Source organism: Ambystoma mexicanum, chromosome 7p (assembly GCF_040938575.1).
Source record: "Ambystoma mexicanum isolate Mex_15411 chromosome 7p, UKY_AmexF1_1, whole genome shotgun sequence".
NCBI classification, from domain to species: domain Eukaryota; kingdom Metazoa; phylum Chordata; class Amphibia; order Caudata; family Ambystomatidae; genus Ambystoma; species Ambystoma mexicanum.
Window position 1 is genome coordinate 641,352,076 of NC_090939.1, and position 18,017 is coordinate 641,370,092.

Here is an 18,017-nt window from a genome sequence, read left to right on the forward strand (position 1 = left end):
GTAGATAAATGCCTAATGGTGAGGTGGGGAAAAATTAAACCTATTCCAACAACACAACTGTGACTGGAGAGGTAAGGTTATTCTCCGGAGCTCCTGGAAATACCTCAAAAGTGCTATTCCTAACAATTCCCAGTCAGAAATAGTATTGCTAACGTACTCCTTGCAAGAAACACCCTAATGTGTCTAAAACTGAACGTGCACAACATTTAACCTTTTTGGCACCTTAATGTGAAGGATTAGTGTACCTAACTGTGACAGAAAAAACGGAACACCTCTGTTCCTAGAAACAAAATCTCCACACTAAACCCCCCAGCTCCGTAATACTAATACAATACTGGCGGTTAAACATACACTTGCCCTTGGAAAAACGAATGCAAGCAGAGCACTTGCCATTTAAGAACAAATAATCAATGGAGACAGCTAATGAGGTAAATGATACTTGCTGTGGAAAGAAGACAGAATAGGAATGAGTGCCTCAAAAACTCCTCACAAAACGAAAAGCCAAAAGGAATGCGTCTCCCGCCAACTCCACACTGACGAACGCCAACTCCACACAGAGCTCACAGAATAGTAGTTGCGGAATGGCAAGGGAAAACAATGACCAGGGCACTACAGAGGGGGGGCATCTATGAATTCCAAGGGAACTGAGGAATTCCTGTCAGAGGGATGAACCGCGGTAAGCGTCCGCTGAACACAGCTGAAGACGCGAAGCGCCGTTGAACAAAGGGGAGGGGCTTAAGTACTCCAGAGTGACAGAAAACTAGACCGCTTGCCCAATCTAGGGGTTGTAACATCAGGCGGCCATGTTGGTTGATGAGGAAGAGCCCTGGTAGAATAGCCCAACCCTATCTAACCTTAGACCAGGAATTGTAAGCGGCCACCCAGGAAATTTTGGAAATTCTTTTGAGGGGAAACCCCGTAGTCATGACAGTATTCCCCCCCAAAGCCCCTCCTAAACTGAAATTCCCCCTCCTTGGTTTGGACGGGTGGTTGTGGTGAAAGATTCTGAGTAACCTAGGGGCATGAACATTCTCACAGGGTTCCCAAGTTCTGTCTTGAGGGCCGTAACCCTTCCAATCCACTAAGTAGAATAGCTTATTACGCACAATCTTGGAATCTAAGATGGCCTTGACTTCATATTCTAGTTGGTCATTATCCACAACCACAGGGGCTGGTGCTTCGGAAATTCGTGTGTTTGGATAGACAGGCTTTAAAAGAGATACGTGAAATACCAAACGGATTTTCATGGTTTTTGGGAAGGGTTAGCTTCATGGCCACGGGATTGATGATTTTTTCAATGGCAAAAGGTCCCAAGAAACGGGGAAGGAATTTTCTAGATCCCTTCAAGGTCAGATTTCGAGTGGCTAACCAAACCAAATTTCCCACCTTATACTCTGGTGCAACACATCTTTTGTCATCAGCAAATTTCTTCTGGGATTCTTTAGCCACAGATAATTGTTCTCGAGCTTGAGCTATGGCAGTGGTGATTTTTTCATGCAGAGATTTCACTGCTGGCATTTCCAACGGTTCAGGTGGATCGTAAGCTGAGGTACGTGGATGTCGACCATGCAAGGTGTAAAAAGGACTGAAACCAGTGGAGGAATGGACAGAATTGTTATATGCATATTCAGTTATCCACAAAATGTTTAGCCAGGTGTCTTCTTGTTGGTGTAACATACATCTAAGGTACTGTTCCAAGGTTTGATTGGTTCGCTCAGTTTGACCGTCAGTTTGGGGATGATGACTGGTGGACAAACGTACATCGATTTTAGCCAACTCGCAACATTTTCTCCAAAACTTAGAGACAAATTGGCTTCCTCGATCAGAGATTATCACCGTAGGAAAGCCATGCAACTTCACAATATTCTCCAAAAAGGTTTTTGCCAGCACTGAGGCTGACGGCAATCCTTTCAATGCTATAAAATGTGCCATCTTGGAGAACAAGTCCACCACCACCATGATCGTGTCAAATCCTTCACAAGGAGGCAAATCTGTGATGAAGTCCATAGAGATGGTGTGCCAGGGGTTGGTGGCACATTCAACGGAAGAAGCAAGCCAGCAGGTTTCCTTTTTTGATTCTTGTTTTGAGCGCAGTTACCACAAGTTTTCAAATGTTGAATGATATCTTTTCTCCAAGTAGGCCACCAATATGACCTCTTAACCTTCTCCATGGTCTTTGTGATTCCGGGGTGACCTTCCAAAAGAGCGTCATGATAGTTTGCAACCACTTTTTCTTGTAGTTGGGGGGTGGGCAAGTACAACCGTTCCTGATAAAAGGGAAGGCCCTCCTGCACTGTAAAACCTTCTCCTCTGGATTCCCAGTACAACAATTCGTCCTGCGTAAGGTTGTTTCGAATTTCCTTTCTTAATTCTTCAAAAGCAGAGTCTGTTGTGTTCATTACTCCTAGGATCTTTTCTCCAGAAATTATCTCCACAGGATTCACCGGCACATAGGCTTCTTCCCCGTTACCAATTCGAGACAAGGCATCTGCCTTTCCATTTCGCACTCCTGGTCTGAAGGTAATAACGAAGTCATATTCAGCGAGAAAGAGAGCCCATCTTAACTGTCTTGAAGATTGTGCCTTCGCTGAGCGTAAGTATTGCAAGTTCCGATGGTCGGTGAAGATGGTCACAGTGTGTCGTGCGCCCAGCAAGTGATGCCTCCATTCCTTCAAGGCACAAATTATAGCCAAAAACTCCTTATCCGTGATGGTTCAATTCAATTCTGCAGCAGAGAACTTCTTTGACCAAAAATCTACTGGGTGCAATTCTTGGGTGCCAGGATCACGCTGAGACAACACAGCTCCCATAGCTACATTTGAAGCATCAGTCTCAACTACAAAAGGAAGATTGGGTCTCGGATGTTGGAGAACAGGTGCAGCAGTAAATTGCTCCTTTAGTTTCTTAAATGCCTCATCCGCTTCATTGGTCCATTCAAATTTTCTGTTTTTTCTAAGTAGTGAGGTGATATGATGAACTAGCCAAGAGAAATCAGAAACAAACCGCCTATAGAAATTTGCAAATCCCAGAAAACTCTGGATTCCTTTGACAGAAGTTGGAGCGGGCCAAGACAGGATGGCATCAACTTTTCTGTTATCCATTTTGATTCCACTTGAAGATAGAATGAACCCCAAGAATTCAATTTCGGGGACATGAAAATGGCACTTCTCCAATTTCACATACAGAGAATTTTCTTTGAGCCTTTGAAGCACCGATGTCACGTGCTTAACATGATCCGCCAGGTTTGCAGAGAAAATTAGAATGTCATCCACTTAGACCAGCACACAGATGTCCAGTAGTTCTCTAAAGATATCATTCATAAAGGACTGAAAAGCAGCAGGAGCATTGCAAAGCCCGAAGGGCATGACTTGATATTAGAAGAGCCCGAATCGCGTTCGAAAAGCGGTCTTCCACTCCTCACCTTTCTTAATGCGAATGAGATGATAGGCACCTCTAAGATCAAGCTTGGTGAATATTCGTGCCTGCTTCACCTGATCCAGCAAGGTCGAAATAAGGGGAAGAGGATAGCGGTTCTTCACGGTGATTTGATTCAGTGCTCTGTAATCTATGCAGGTTCGCAAATCTCCTTCCTTCTTGGGCACAAAAAAAAGAGGAGATGCCACCGGTGACTTGGACGGTCTGATAAACCCATTGGCCAGGTATTGATCCAGATAAGACTTCAGATGAGCATTTTCTTTTTCAGTGAGGGCATAAATTCTGTTGCAAGGAAGCTGAGCCCCTGGAATGAGATCGATTTGACAGTCATAAGGTCTGTGTGGGGGCAAAATTTCCGCCCGTCGTTCTTCTTGAAAAATGTCCTGGAATTTTTGTACTCTACTGGTAACGAACCTATGAGACCTAAGGTAGTGTTGCTAGTTATCTCAGGCTGCCTGACGTTTTTCGAACCTTCTGCAGAAAAACACATACTCTGGCATTTGGAGTTAAACGTCAATGTCCGGGAACACCAATCGATCACAGGGTTATGCTTCTCCAACCAAGGTATCCCCAAGATGATCTGGAATTGAGGAGCTTGAATCAGGTCAAAAGAGATCCTCTACCTGTGTCCTTCCTGGCAAAGCATCATAAGGGGGTCAGTGCACTGGGTTACGGGACCTGACACCAAAGGTGTGCCATCCACCCCGGAAACATTTTCAGCTTCTAACTTATTCCTCAAAGGGAATCCCAATTTACTAGCCAGATGTTGATCCATGTAGTTGCCAATGGCCCTGCAATCAATGTATGCAACTAATGCATGCCTCTCTGTGGGGTTCTTCTGGCAAAAAAGGACTATAGGACACACGAAGTGTGAGGTCGCTGCAACCTTTTCCATGCTCGACAAGAGGACCTCTAGACTTGTCGGGCACTGGAGTTTTCCGCCGTCTGTTCTTTTTTATCCGGATTAATTCCTCCTAAAGGCTTCCGTGAAGGTTTTACTGGACAATCCTTTAAAAAGTGACTGGCCTTGCCACAATACAAACACAACTGCAGTTGTCGTCTCTTCTCTCTCTCTGCTTGGGATATAGGGCCTCGAATTCCGCCCAACTGCATGGGTTCATTGTGAACATCTAATCCTGACTTCGACACTGGTTCCCTTGAACGGACTACAAGGGGTCGATTGTCCTGACGAGCTTGATCCGCTCTCCTATCCTGAAGACGATGGATCCAACTGGATTGTCAGATCTATGAATTCTGTGATACATTCAGGCGGATTGACAACTTGAGCAAGAACATCCTTCAGCTCATTGCGCAGACCACGATAAAACAACGTCACTCTCTTTTCTGTAGGCCAATTAGTTTCTGCCACTAATCGATTAAAAGTGGCTACATATGCAAGCAGCTCCTGATTGCCCTGCTTGAGTGACAGTAACTCATTGTCCAATGCCTGGCCTTGTGAATAGCGAGCAAACAGTTTCTCTAACTCTCGTTGGAATTCTGAAAAGTTCTGTAACACGGGATCATCCCGATTAACTAAAGGAATGGACCAATCGGCTGCATGACCACCTAACTAAGACAACACGAAGGCAACCTTTGATTGGTCAGTGGAGAACACGCCAGGTCTGCACAAAAAATGTAGTCTACACTGATTTAAAAACACTGCAAACCTTTTTGGGTCCCCTGTGAATCGTTCGGGAGGAGCCAAGGGAATATTTCCTGGAATCAACACTTGGACTGGAACTGGGGGCGATGTTGATGAGGAAGCTTGGGCATTACTTTGGGGAAGGGGAACCTGTCCCGCCTGATTCTGTAATAACTGGCGAGCCAATTCTTCAGTTCGTTCCCTATTAATTCCCAGTTCCCTTCTAAGAGCACCGGTTTCGGTCCGGGCTGCATGGACTTCAGCTCTACATTCTCCCAGTAGTTGAGCTAACTGGTCTACCTCAGAAGTTCCCATGATGCCCAGGCGGAGTATTTTTTATGGTGGCTTCGCGTTCTGTAACGCTTACCTTAGACTCCTCGGGGACACCACGTGATATTCTGAAACCTCTCTGGGTGCGTAGTTATCTGTTGTTCACTACCCCAACTGAACTCTCTTTCTATACCACAGAAAACAAATTACAACACGAGAACATTGGAATGCGTCCAAATGTAGGGAAAATATTATAGGTCAAAATTCCAGCAACTGTATTGTGCAAACCTTGGTTGGTAATTTGGTTAGCTCTCCATCCTGCTTCTGCGCAGGGGTGCGTGTTCTGAAGAAGGGAAGAAGGACTGCCCTATATGGAAATGTAGGGTGTAGATAAATGCCTAATGGTGAGGTGGGGAAAAATTCAACCTATTCCAACAACACAACTGTGACTGGAGAGGTAAGGTTATTCTCCGGAGGTCCTGGAAATACCTCAAAAGTGCTATTCCTAACAATTCCCAGTCAGAAATAGTATTGCTAACGAACTCCTTGCAAGAAACACCCTAATGTGTCTAAAACTGAACGTGCACAACATTTAACCTTTTTGGCACCTTAATGTGAAGGATTAGTGTACCTAACTGTGACAGAAAAAACGGAACGCCTCTGTTACTAGAAACAAAATCTCCACACTAAACCACCCAGCTCCGTAATACTAATACAATACTGGCGGTTAAACATACACTTGCCCTTGGAAAACGAATGCAAGCAGAGCACTCGCCATTTAAGAACAAATAATCAATGGAGACAGCTAATGAGGTAAATGATACTTGCTGTGGAAAGGAGACAGAACAGGAATGAGTGCCTCGAAAACTCCTCACAAAACGAAACACCAAAAGGAATGCGTCTCCCGCCAACTCCACACTGACGAACGCCAACTCCACACAGAGCTCACAGAATAGTAGTTGCGGAATGGCAAGGGAAAACAATGACCAGGGCACTACAGAGGGGGGGTATCTATGAATTACAAGGGAACTGAGGAATTCCTGTCAGAGGGATGAACCGCGGTAAGCGTCCGCTGAACACAGCTGAAGACGCGAAGCACCGTTGAACAAAGGGGAGGGGCTTAAGTACTCCAGAGTGACAGAAAACTAGACCGCTTGCCCAATCTAGGGGTTGTAACATCAGGCGGCCATGTTGGTTGATGAGGAAGAGCCCTGGTAGAATAGCCCAACCCTATCTAACCTTAGCCCAGGAATTGTAAGCGGCCACCCAGGAAATTTTGGAAATTCTTTTGAGGGGAAACCCCGTAGTCATGACAGGCAGGGGGAGCGATTACGTGGAGCACCCCCCCGTGAGCCGCATCGTCCCTGACTCGGGACCCCGAGGATCCCACTGCATAGGCACAAGGCTGCAGACCGGGTCCACCCCTTGGCGAGACTTCTGAGGGAAGGTGAGGGGATGAACCAAGACAGCTGGAGCCCACGACTGCGGCACAAGCTGGATGGGCAAGCGGGACCCAGGCGGGCAGGCCAGCAGCAGGGGCTCGGCGCAGAGACATAAGAGGCGCCGCAAGTCCCACAGGAGGACGTAGATGGGCCCACAGTAGGGCAAAGATGTTGATAGAGCAAGCCCCAGGGCCTGCTCGGCGGGAGAGCCACAGCCCGCCAAGGCTCGCAGAGGGTGCCTGGGGGGGGGTCCACCTCCGGAGTAACGAGGCAGAGTCCAGCCAGGCGAGTCCCAAGGATCCAGGCCCCCTATCACAGTGTGGGAGAACGCACTCTCATCCAGCGATCAGTGAATCCCAGCTCAGATCGCGCTCACGGCAGGTCCAGAGGGCTGTCCATTAGCCCAGGCTCCCCCTCCGCAAAGCTTGCGCCGAACTCCAGAAAGACATGGCTGCTATTTTCATGCCGCTAGCGCCCCGGGACCGGAGCTTAGAACTCAGCGAGCCTGCAGTTGTTCAGAGCCGAAAACCAGCGAAAGTGGCATCTTTCCTTCCTCATTCACGCTGAGTCGGTTTTCTTACAAAACGGAGTGGGGAACCGGTGAAATCATGCTCGTCATCTAGAGCCATCCGGGAGCTTCTAAGAAGCCATACCTCACGCGGCGGCTTCAAACCACGCCGCCCCCTCCTCCTTTTCAAGATGATGAGGTGGATAGAACGTTGGCAAAATGATCTTTTGCAACAAGTGGAAGTTGGAGACTACTTTAAGTAGAAAAGAAGGTTTCACCCTGAGAACAACCTTGTCTTTATCGAAAACCGTATTTGGGGGTTTTCAGGAAAGTGCCTGCAACTCGCTTACTCTGCGGTCTGACGTTATTGCGATTTAGCAAAACAGTTTTTAAGGTTAACAGTCTTAATGCGCATGTGTGTATAGGCTGAAAAGAAACACATATTAGAAATTTTAACACCAGGTTAAGATCTCATACAGGGGCTTTGAATGGAACTGGTGAAAATACGTTAGCAAGACCCTTTAGAAATTGAACAATCAGAGGAATTATTAAATATGAATCCTCCTCTGAAGAGCGCTTGAAATAGATAGCGCCGCCAGGTAACCTTTAATTGTTCCAATCTGGAGCCCCAGATTCGCCAAATGTAACAAAAAAGAAAGCACCATAGGTGTATCACATAGAACGGGATCCACATTGTAATCCCTGCACCAACTGCTGAACTTGTTCCAATGGCAGCAGTACAAAGATTTTGTTGCTGGCCTTCTGGCCGAAAGCAAGATTTCCGTTACTTCATCCGGGAGGTCCCAATCCTTGTATCTCACCCTCTCACCCCAACCGCGTGAAGGTTGAGAGTGTTGACCTCTGGATGGAGAACACGACCCACCTCATGTGACAGAAAGTCCTCTCTTTGTGGAAGACGCATTGGAGGGCAGATGGACATGTCCAGAAGGTCCGGGTACCACGTCCTCCTGGCCCAATCTGGAGCAATTAGGATCATGGATTTCCCAAATTTTCTCAACCTCCTGATCACGTGAGGAATGACAGGGACTGGAGAAAACACATACAGTAGTGGAAAATCCCAGTCCAAGATGAACGCTCCTCTTGGGGGAAATTCCCTGGAGCAGTACAGTTTGCATTTCCAGTTGACACTGGTCGCAAACAGATCCACTTGAGGGGTTCCCCAAAGGGTAAAGATCTCTTGAAGGACTTCCTGAGCTAGTTCCCACTCGTGGGAGACTGTGCTCTGCCTGCTCAGAGCATCTGCCGCCGTGTTCTCCTCCCCAGCTAGGTGAATTGTAGACAGGGCGATTCCTTTTTGAATTGCCCAGTACCAGATCTGCATTGCCTCTCTGCACAGTGGTAGTGACCCTAGACGACCTCTCTTGTTGAGGTAGTACATGGCTACTGTGTTGTCTGTCATTATCAGGACATTCTTTTACCATACAGAGGGCAGAAAATCCTTCAGCGCAGGTCTGATTGCACTCAGCTCCAAAAGGTTGATGTGTAGTTTGGACTCCGATGGAGATCAACGACCGCTGATTGTCATATCGTTGGGGTGGGCTCCCTACCCCGTGAGGGAGGCGTCCGTCACTACCGTTATCTCCGGCCATGGGTGCCAAAAAGCTTCTCCCTTCAGGATGTTGTCCTCGTAGCCCCACCACAGGAGATCCTGTGCAACCCTTTTTGGAACCTGAAGCAGGTCTGACATGTTGCCCGAGAATTGAGACCATTGTGTCCTGAGAGCCCATTGAAGGGATCTCATTCTCAGGGGAGCCTCTGGCACCAGGAAAATGCAGGATGCCATGAGGCCGAGCAACCTCAAGAAGTCGAAGGCCGGGAGACGCTGGGCACTCTGAAATTTGGTGACCATCTGCAGAATGTCTTGAGCCCTCACCTCGGGTGGCAAGGTCTTTCCCAAGGATGTATCCAATACAGCCCTGATGAACTGGAGCTTTTGCGATGGTATCATGTGGGACTTCTTGTAATTGAGGCAGAAGCCCAGTCTGTGGAGAGAGTGGCAGGTCAGGGTGAGATTATCCAGTACTTGTTCGGGGGAACAAACCCTGATCAGCCCATCATCCAGGTAGGGGTAGATGTGACCCCCCCCTCTCCTGAGACTCGCTGCCACCACCACCATCGGTTTCATGAAAACCCTCTGGGCGGAGGTCAGCCCGAACGGCAGAACTCAAAACTGATAATGCAGAGTGTTTGCTGAGTGTTTGATCTTAATAGCTGCACACCACTCTGTTCCTGTTGTTCCCTAGATCCTTGCTGCCAGATTTGGGGAAGTTTGTTTTTTTCACTTGTTGCTGCTAGCTGCAGTGGCCCTCAGCTTTAAAATCACACTTCCGGATGCGGAGCCTCGCGCAGTGTTTGCCGAGTGTTCACTGTAGTGGGCGCAGCTAGCAGCGGAGTGAAGATAAACAACACATGCTTCAATCACGTGCCGATATGAGCACAACCGTGGATGTTAATGAACAACAATGCATAAGGAGTCAGGTACATCAAAATTAACCAAATGTTAACACGAGTATCAATGCTAAATGAAATGGCAAAGTCAATGCCAAAGCAAAAACTGTGGTAACTCTTGGAACAATTACGTCCTATATGCTGGATAATATGCAATGCACACCAAATAACACAGGAGCTCTACTACTACCCCCCGCTGTTGCTGCTGCCATCGTGGCCACCACTTCGGAGCACGCTGCACTCACCTGTGGCGTGTCTCCAATCATGGTGCCGTGGCCGGAGTGGCGGCGGCTTCGGCAGAGTCTTCGGGATGTGCATGTCGCCTGCTTCGAGTGGAGAGGGAGGTGGAAGCGGAGCGGCCGTAGATGGAGAACTCTCGCCTTAGGGCATGGCCGCGGGGACGGGGGGGGTCTGGAGAGGTGGGGACGGCAGTTGTTGTTGCTGCTCCTGACGCAAAGCGAGCGCAGGAAGCAGAGCCATGCCCATCTCCTCCGACAAATGCAGTGGATTCCGAAGCATTCACGGAAAGCAGGAAATGGAAGTAGAAATGGGGCAACAATCAATCAATACTATAGGAGTCTCATGGACTCTGTGTATCAGTGTAACAATAGCTGGAGAAAAAAAAAACATAAAGAAGATGTGCAGCCAAGAGGAGCTTCTCAAACTCAGATATTGGAACCCTAAAGTGGCACTTTAAGGCAAAACTGCTGTCTAATGTTATACCTCCATGGCATGAAAAAGCCCTTAATAGTGCAAATAGTGCCTTAAACTTGAGCAAGATTGAAAGCCCCATACTGCCAGAGGTCACTGCCGAGGATCTCTTAGCAAGTGTATCGGCAGGCAGTGAAGTAGAAGTTTTGAAAATCACTGAAGAATCTCAGAACAAAAGCGCTATAGTTGGGGCACATACAAATACTTGCCCAGGAGGGCTGACGGCACCAACTGAAGTAGAAAGTTGGGCTCAAAACCGCCTGAGACTGCAGTCTAACTGCTCAACCCAAATGGAAGCAGAGTGGCAAAACACTAGTATAGACATACATAAAGGAAATATGACCCAAAATGGTATAAACATCTCTGTGATAGAAGAAAGAACTTGTGTGTCTGATATGAAGCCACTGCAGAAGCCAGGTCAAATAAAAATGGCCAAAGCTATATTGGAATTGCAAAAGCAAAAATGCACAAATGATAACCCTCATGTAGAAAAAAATTGATCTTGCGATAAATAGTAAATCAAGAAATCTGAGCGGCCTTCGCACTGCTTCAATTGCAAGAAAAGTGGAATCACAAGATGGTTCATCAGACTCCGATGATAGCAAAAGCCCACAAGCGAATTATGCTAAACAGACATTTTTCTAGACAGCCGCCCATTTACAGACATCACAATAAAGAGAGATCCGCGATCTGTGAGATGACCGAACAACTGAGAGCTAAAGAAACGCAAGAAGCCATCATTGCAGCTTTGTCTATAACCATGGCACCCTTTCTCAAATTATACGAACATTTGGGTGATAATTACAGAGACAAGTCCAGATTAATAGCCCTGATGATTTCTAAGATGATCTATGTGGAATCAGTCATGGAGGCTTTAAAAGAAAAACAAGGCAGAGAAAAAGAAATGGGAGGGGTCTAATATTCAAATCCCTCATCGGCCTAATACAAGATGCCAAAGCAGACAAAAGGTTCTTCCTGGAGGGAATTAGAGAAATCGTTCTATGGTCTAAAGGAATTCAAGAGACAGTTCAGTCAACGTCTCCGACCATGAATCTAAAAAAAGCAGCAACTACAGAAAGTACCTGTCAGACCGACCCGTTAGCATCAAATGGAAATGTACACTCCTTAAAACCAATTGATCACATTCGATCTCAAGATATAGCTGAAGTAAGAAATCTCCCTTTGACGTCTATGGCGGAAACAATTACATCAATACAAAGTTGTGACGAAGTGGTAGAACATAAAGATCTAAATGATGTAATAAATACAGAAGCATCTAAAAAGAAACATCCAAAGGAAAACACAAACAATGAGACGAGTTCGAGCAATCCTTTCTCTATCTTCGAGCTAATAAGTGCAGATGCAAAAAACAATAAAACATGCGGCAATAAACATTTGTGTAAAACAAAAAATGTGAGAAAACAGGACGCAAAGATATTTTACGGATCCAGAATTTCTTAGCAACATTAAGATCCTACTCGCAATGAAAGAATGCAAAAACTCACACACAGAGCAAAAGATAACTAGTGGAAATCAAACAAAAAAAGCACAAATACAAAGCACCGCAAGGACAGAATATGCTTCTGAAGATGAGCCCACCAAAATTGATGAAAGCATACGTGAATTAATGAACTTGTCAGTATATGAGAATGAAGAAAATCTGGAAAGTACTGAGACGGAGAGAATAATTCACGGTTTCATTATTGAAGATACAAGGAAAGAGAACAAATGTCAAACAGCAGAAAATGGAGAAAATTGAAGCTTTATGACCACGAGTGAAAAGAGAGTTACTTACATCGAAGTATTATAGAGATACCGCGCCTCATGAATCCATAATGAAGGCGCTTCTGACAAAACCAAAAACTGACCACAGAAAACAAAGATCAAATGTCCAGACAAATTCAAAAACCAATTTAAGAAACAATGTACGATGGAATAAAAAAAATCAAGACAGTGAAAACGGACAAAGAATTGGGTGTGCTGAAAATATACTCATCCTCGAAAGAATTCACAGAACTAGCGATGGCCTTATATTAAATAGGTCACCATTATGAAATTATTGCAGTACATTCTGCAATTGAGTCATACGGTCAGATGATCTAAAGACAGTAAGCTTCCCAAATGAAGATAGAAATTATGTAGTAAGACGTGACTGTAAATTCGGCTGCTCTAGTTGCATTAATGAGCGAAGCGGAATAAGACTTCCAAGCCTTAGGCTTTGGCATCAAAGAAAAAGACAAAATCCAAAGTCAACTATGCTTGCATAAGCCGAGAGGAACTGTAAGTAGCACCTTAGAGAGGACTTCCAAAACAAATTGAGATAAATAAAAATGGTCATGCAGCAAGCTCAGCAACCTCGGATGCAGAAAGTAGAACAACATCCAGTAATAAAAATATCGACGGAAAATTGTGCCCAAAAGAGAAGAAGCACTAGAAAATATTTGAATTACTATTAAAAGCAGATCACACGGCGAAGGACAGAATGAATCAAAATTGAAAACAAAAGACGAAACTGCTTAATGGCGTGGTTAGCAAGGACGCTAGCCATAAAACCTCAGAAATAGGATGAGAATTTGCAAGTAACAAGTTTGCAATTAGGGAGTTGGAACACAAGGGGTTTCCAGCACCTTTTCAATGAAGACCATAAAGCAATAAACAACCTTGGAATTATATGCATCCAAGAATCTCAGTTAAAAGATCTGCCTATATTAGAAGGATACATTGTGCTACTAAACCCAGCCAAAGGAGGTCCATATGGGCGGCCCTCATCAGGACTCCTGACAATGGTCAAAAATGAGATGGACATGACAGTGATCGAATCTCTAAATGTAAAGCCATATATTCAAATAACCGCCTTAAAAAAAACATGCTACAGATCAACATTAACAATCTTTTCCTTATAGCAAACCTATATTGGAACCCAACGAGCATCGAAAAAGACAACTTCCTTGATCTAGCAATTGAGCAAATAGATCAGCTAGTTGAGAAATATGATGACATTGAAATAATAATATGAAGAGATCTAAATGCAACATGTTTCTAAAACGAGTGGAACAAAGCAAAGCAAATTGGATGTCATTGCACTAGAAAAATAATTTGCGGGAAGCTATGGATGGATGAAATGGGACATTGAGAAAAATAATTTGCGGGAAGCTATGGATGGATGAAATGGGACATTGAGAAAAATAATTTGCGGGAAGCTATGGATGGATGGATGAAATGGAACATCGAGCAATTCATAGACTAAATGGAAACATCACTGGCGACATACCTCTGGCGACAACATGGTCAAATGGTCAAACCAAAGCAATGCTAGATAACATTTTTGTTTCAGAAAATTTACTCTCAAGAATATTACATCTAAACGTAAAAAGCGATCTTCATAGTGATCCCGATCCGGTCATTGTAACAATTGTAGAACAAAGAAGAAATACCAAAAATTGTTATAGGGAAGTTCGAACAAGAAAATGGTAGAAATCAATTAAGAATAAGGGCCTCATTAAGACCTCGGCGGTAGCCATGCCACTATTGGCAGCATGGCTGCCGCTGAAATCGCGTCTGTGTCCGGGTTCCCAGAATGAGGAATTACTGGGCCATTCCGAGTTCGGAGGGCCCTGTAATTCCTCCCTCCAGGAACCTGGGCCCGGACCTTCCCCATTCCCATTTCAGCCCAATAGGGCTGAATGGGAACGGGAGAGGGAGCAAACAACGGCCCGATTACAAGTGGCCTGTTGTTTGCTCCCTCTTCCCCTCGCGGGACCCGGTAAGGATGCCTGGTTTTACCAGGCGTCCTTACCGGGTCCCGCGAGGGGACCTCGTAATGTGGCGGAACGGGTTTAACGGGTCCGCCTCCTTTTGCGGAGCCCGTTAACCCGTTCCGCCAGGGTCGTAATGAGGCCCTAAGACCTAAAGATATCCCAGGACTCATAAAAGGATTTAAAAAGTGTGAAGGCGAAGATCCAAATTCAGTAGAATATAGACAGATGCTGAAGGCCTTTAAAGAAACGCGTACGAAATCTACTAAACCACAATTTAAACCAATTCATATCTTTGATAGAGAGGTATCTAAACAAAAAAAGCAGTTACGGAAAGATATATGCACCCTAAAAAGGTCACAACAACAGAATAAAAAAGAGCTAATACGTCGAAGGAAACAGCAATACAAAAATTGGCAGATATCGCATAAATCAATCCTATGCCAAAAAGATGCAGAACACATGATGAGAACTATGGGCTCGTCAGACAGTCGAAATGTATGGCAGCTGATAAACAAAAAGAATGGTAATATCAGTGCATGCCTGATAAATCCTATTGCAGAAAACCTATGGATCAAGTATTTCAAAAACTTATTTGATGATGTTGAGAACCCATGGCAACTAGAGTTCAAACGAGAAGAAATAAAGACTCTCATCAAGAAAGCAAGTGTGTCAAGAGCAGCAGGACCTGACGGCCTCTCAAACGGAGAGCTGAAAAGTGACCCGGAAAAGTGGTCTGAATATTGTGAGATGCTGTTCTAAAGAATATCCAAAGAAGGCAAAATACCTAAATCGTTGAAAGAGGCAATTATAGTGCCTATCTTTAAAAAAGGAGATGGGCTGAAACCAGAAAACTACCAACCAATCGCGCTGCTCGATTGTGTTGGAAAAATCTTTGCAACCTCTTTACTGAATCGCCGAAAGATATAGATTAAAGATACAAAATCTTACGACATCCATCAATCAGGTTTTGTGGAACAGGTTGGTTGCAGCTGTTCCTATTAGGCTTCCTGAAAAAAAGAGCTCTGAAAAATAAGCAAAAAATCTACATGGCCAGCATTGATTTACAGCAGGCATTTCACAGTATCAATCTAAGCATGCTATGGCAGAAATTAGAGTCAAAAGTATGCCCAACAGAGCTGCCAAAAGCTAGAAAAAGGGCTTTACTCAAGAACTTCAATGCAAGTGAAACTTGACCAATGAGGGACTCTTTCCAACAAAATTGTGACAAAAAAGGGCCTAAATTAGGGATGCCCTTTGGCGGCCACTCTGTTTTGTTTCTACATAGAGGACCTGCAGTAGATCAAAAAAATTAGAAAAATATGTACATAATAAACATCTGAAATTAAATGTCACAAAATCAGATATCATGGTGTTGGGTGATAAGAGACAGAATACGAAGAAAAAATTAATTTGACATTTAAATGGAAACAAACTAGAACCAGTAAATGAATTAAAATGCCTGGGAGTACATCTAAGTACATTAAAGGGTGAGAAAGCCTGGTTTGACGCCTTGAGAATGAATGTAAAACGACTTACTGCACGAGGGAAAGCCATAGATCAGAAGTATTGGAAATTCTCATTACAACCAATCATAGTGTTCTACAAACAAAGTGTCAGCCGCACTAATATTTGGAAGTGAGGCTTGTCTTGAATTAAAATCAGAGGTTTGGAACATACTAGAAGGCTATTTTTCGAAAATCATCTTACGTTTACCCAAATCCATCCCTATTGCGGAACTGGGGCTGATATCCCATTAATGCGCATTTCATATGGAACAAACTGATGTTGAACAGAAAACTAACTCTAAGTGATTGTCCACAATAATTTGAAGTACTAGGCCTGAACAAACCAGGAAACTATGAGAGCATCCTAGAAGAGTGGAAATGTGACTGTGAGTTGATTCTGACTAATCTTGGAATGATAGTAGACTATTTAGCCAGAAATCCTGTCAATGTAAAGAAGACACATTGGGCAGAGGATTGGAGTAAAAGCGAAGAAGCGAGAACGAATTATCAGACTCCCACCCTTTTAAAAACGAACTGGGGAGTAATGAATGTAAACAACCAGAATGGTCGAAACACGTGTCGGCTGAGCACAATCAGAAGAGTAAAACGTTTATGAATTATCTGCATTGACGCACTGACATAATTCTGTTATCAGTGGACTTCTTATGAATTTGGAGGGTTAAGAGCGCAAGTACCATCCTTAACATTTAACCACTGTCTAATTTTGCAAGCTTTGTGGGAAGTTTGTTGGATTTTGGTTACTCGCTGCCACCCGAGACTCATACTTAGTCATTTGTTTCATCTGTACTTAAGAACTCACAATTGCAACCATATTATCATTAGAGTGGTAAATAGCGCACAATATTCGGATCGATCCCACACCTTTATCCATATATATATATATATATATATATATATATATATATAGGTACTTTGTGAGGTGTATCTGTATCTGTTGAGGTAGTGTGCCAATGGGGTAGTGAGTGCTGCAGGATAGTCTGCATATATTGGATATGTATATCCTTGATTTTCTTATTTGGGTACTGTGTGTGCTGGTAATAGTTTATTTATTGTTTTTTTAGTGTGGATGGATGAGTAGTGAACGAAGGATAGCACAGGGGCAACACGCTGGTCTTGGAAGCAAGACCACGCAAATCAAAAGAGGTTTGAATCCCAGATCTGCATTTCAAAATGAACTCTGGTATGGTATTAGGTGTGTTATAAAAAAACAATACAATAGTGTGTATTGTGGTAGTGTGTGATCACATTTTGGCCGTTTGGGATGTGTGTATTGGGACATTGTGCTATATTGTAGTATTTTGTGGTATAGTACATATCTTGGGTTTATTAGGAGAAAGATGTGAGCACAAGGGTAGCATATTAAGCTGTGGGGCACCCTGTTGCTCGATATTGTGCCCCATGGCAACCCTGTGCCAGCTACTTTTGGAGCTGAATTCCTCAGGCTGATCTGAGTGCGGGGGAGTTGGCATCGCTGGAAGCCTCTCAAAGGCCATCCCTGCCAAGGCAAACCTCTCAGGGTCACTCCGTGTTTGGAAAAGACGAGTGCAGAAATATGCCCTCGAGACCAACTGCAGCCAATGCACTGCTGCAAAGAGAGGGGCTTGAGGTACTGCACTGTGAACGAAACCAGTTGTCTGCTATTTGTGTGAGTACTTTACTATGCTTTACTATGGTTTGTGTACTTTTCAAGTTCTCTTTATAAAACTGAGTGTTGTTGAAAGGCAAAGGTGGGGGTCAGAAGGGGATGAGCATGCAAGTGAGTTGTGACTTTATGCCCAGAATGTGGGAGAGGTTGAAGCCCTAGACTGGAGGGTCCGCACACTTTTTGCAGCTTGCGAACGCAACCACTGTTGGGTGTTTTTGAGGCCAGATTAAAAAAACATTTGATTGCTCAAGTGTTCATTTACTAGTATTTCACCCCAGGTTGTTTTGTTTCCAGTGCAGACGCTTACCCACAAGACCATATAAAAGTGTCATCAAAGCACATGTCTCCTGATTGGATTGTGATTTCCTTGGAATATTTCATTATACATTGGATTTAAAAGGTGGGCACCTTTTATACTTTGCCATCCTAGTTATTGAAAATTGTCAGCTCTCAGGTTATTTTTCCAATGTAGATTACTTTTTTTGAAAGGCAAAAACTCATTTGTCTTGTGCACTTTCTTCTAAAGGGAAAAGTCAATTGAACTAAATTTGTATATTTCACTTTAGGATTTGTTCACTTACTGTGCACATATTATTGGGTGGCAGCTTTTG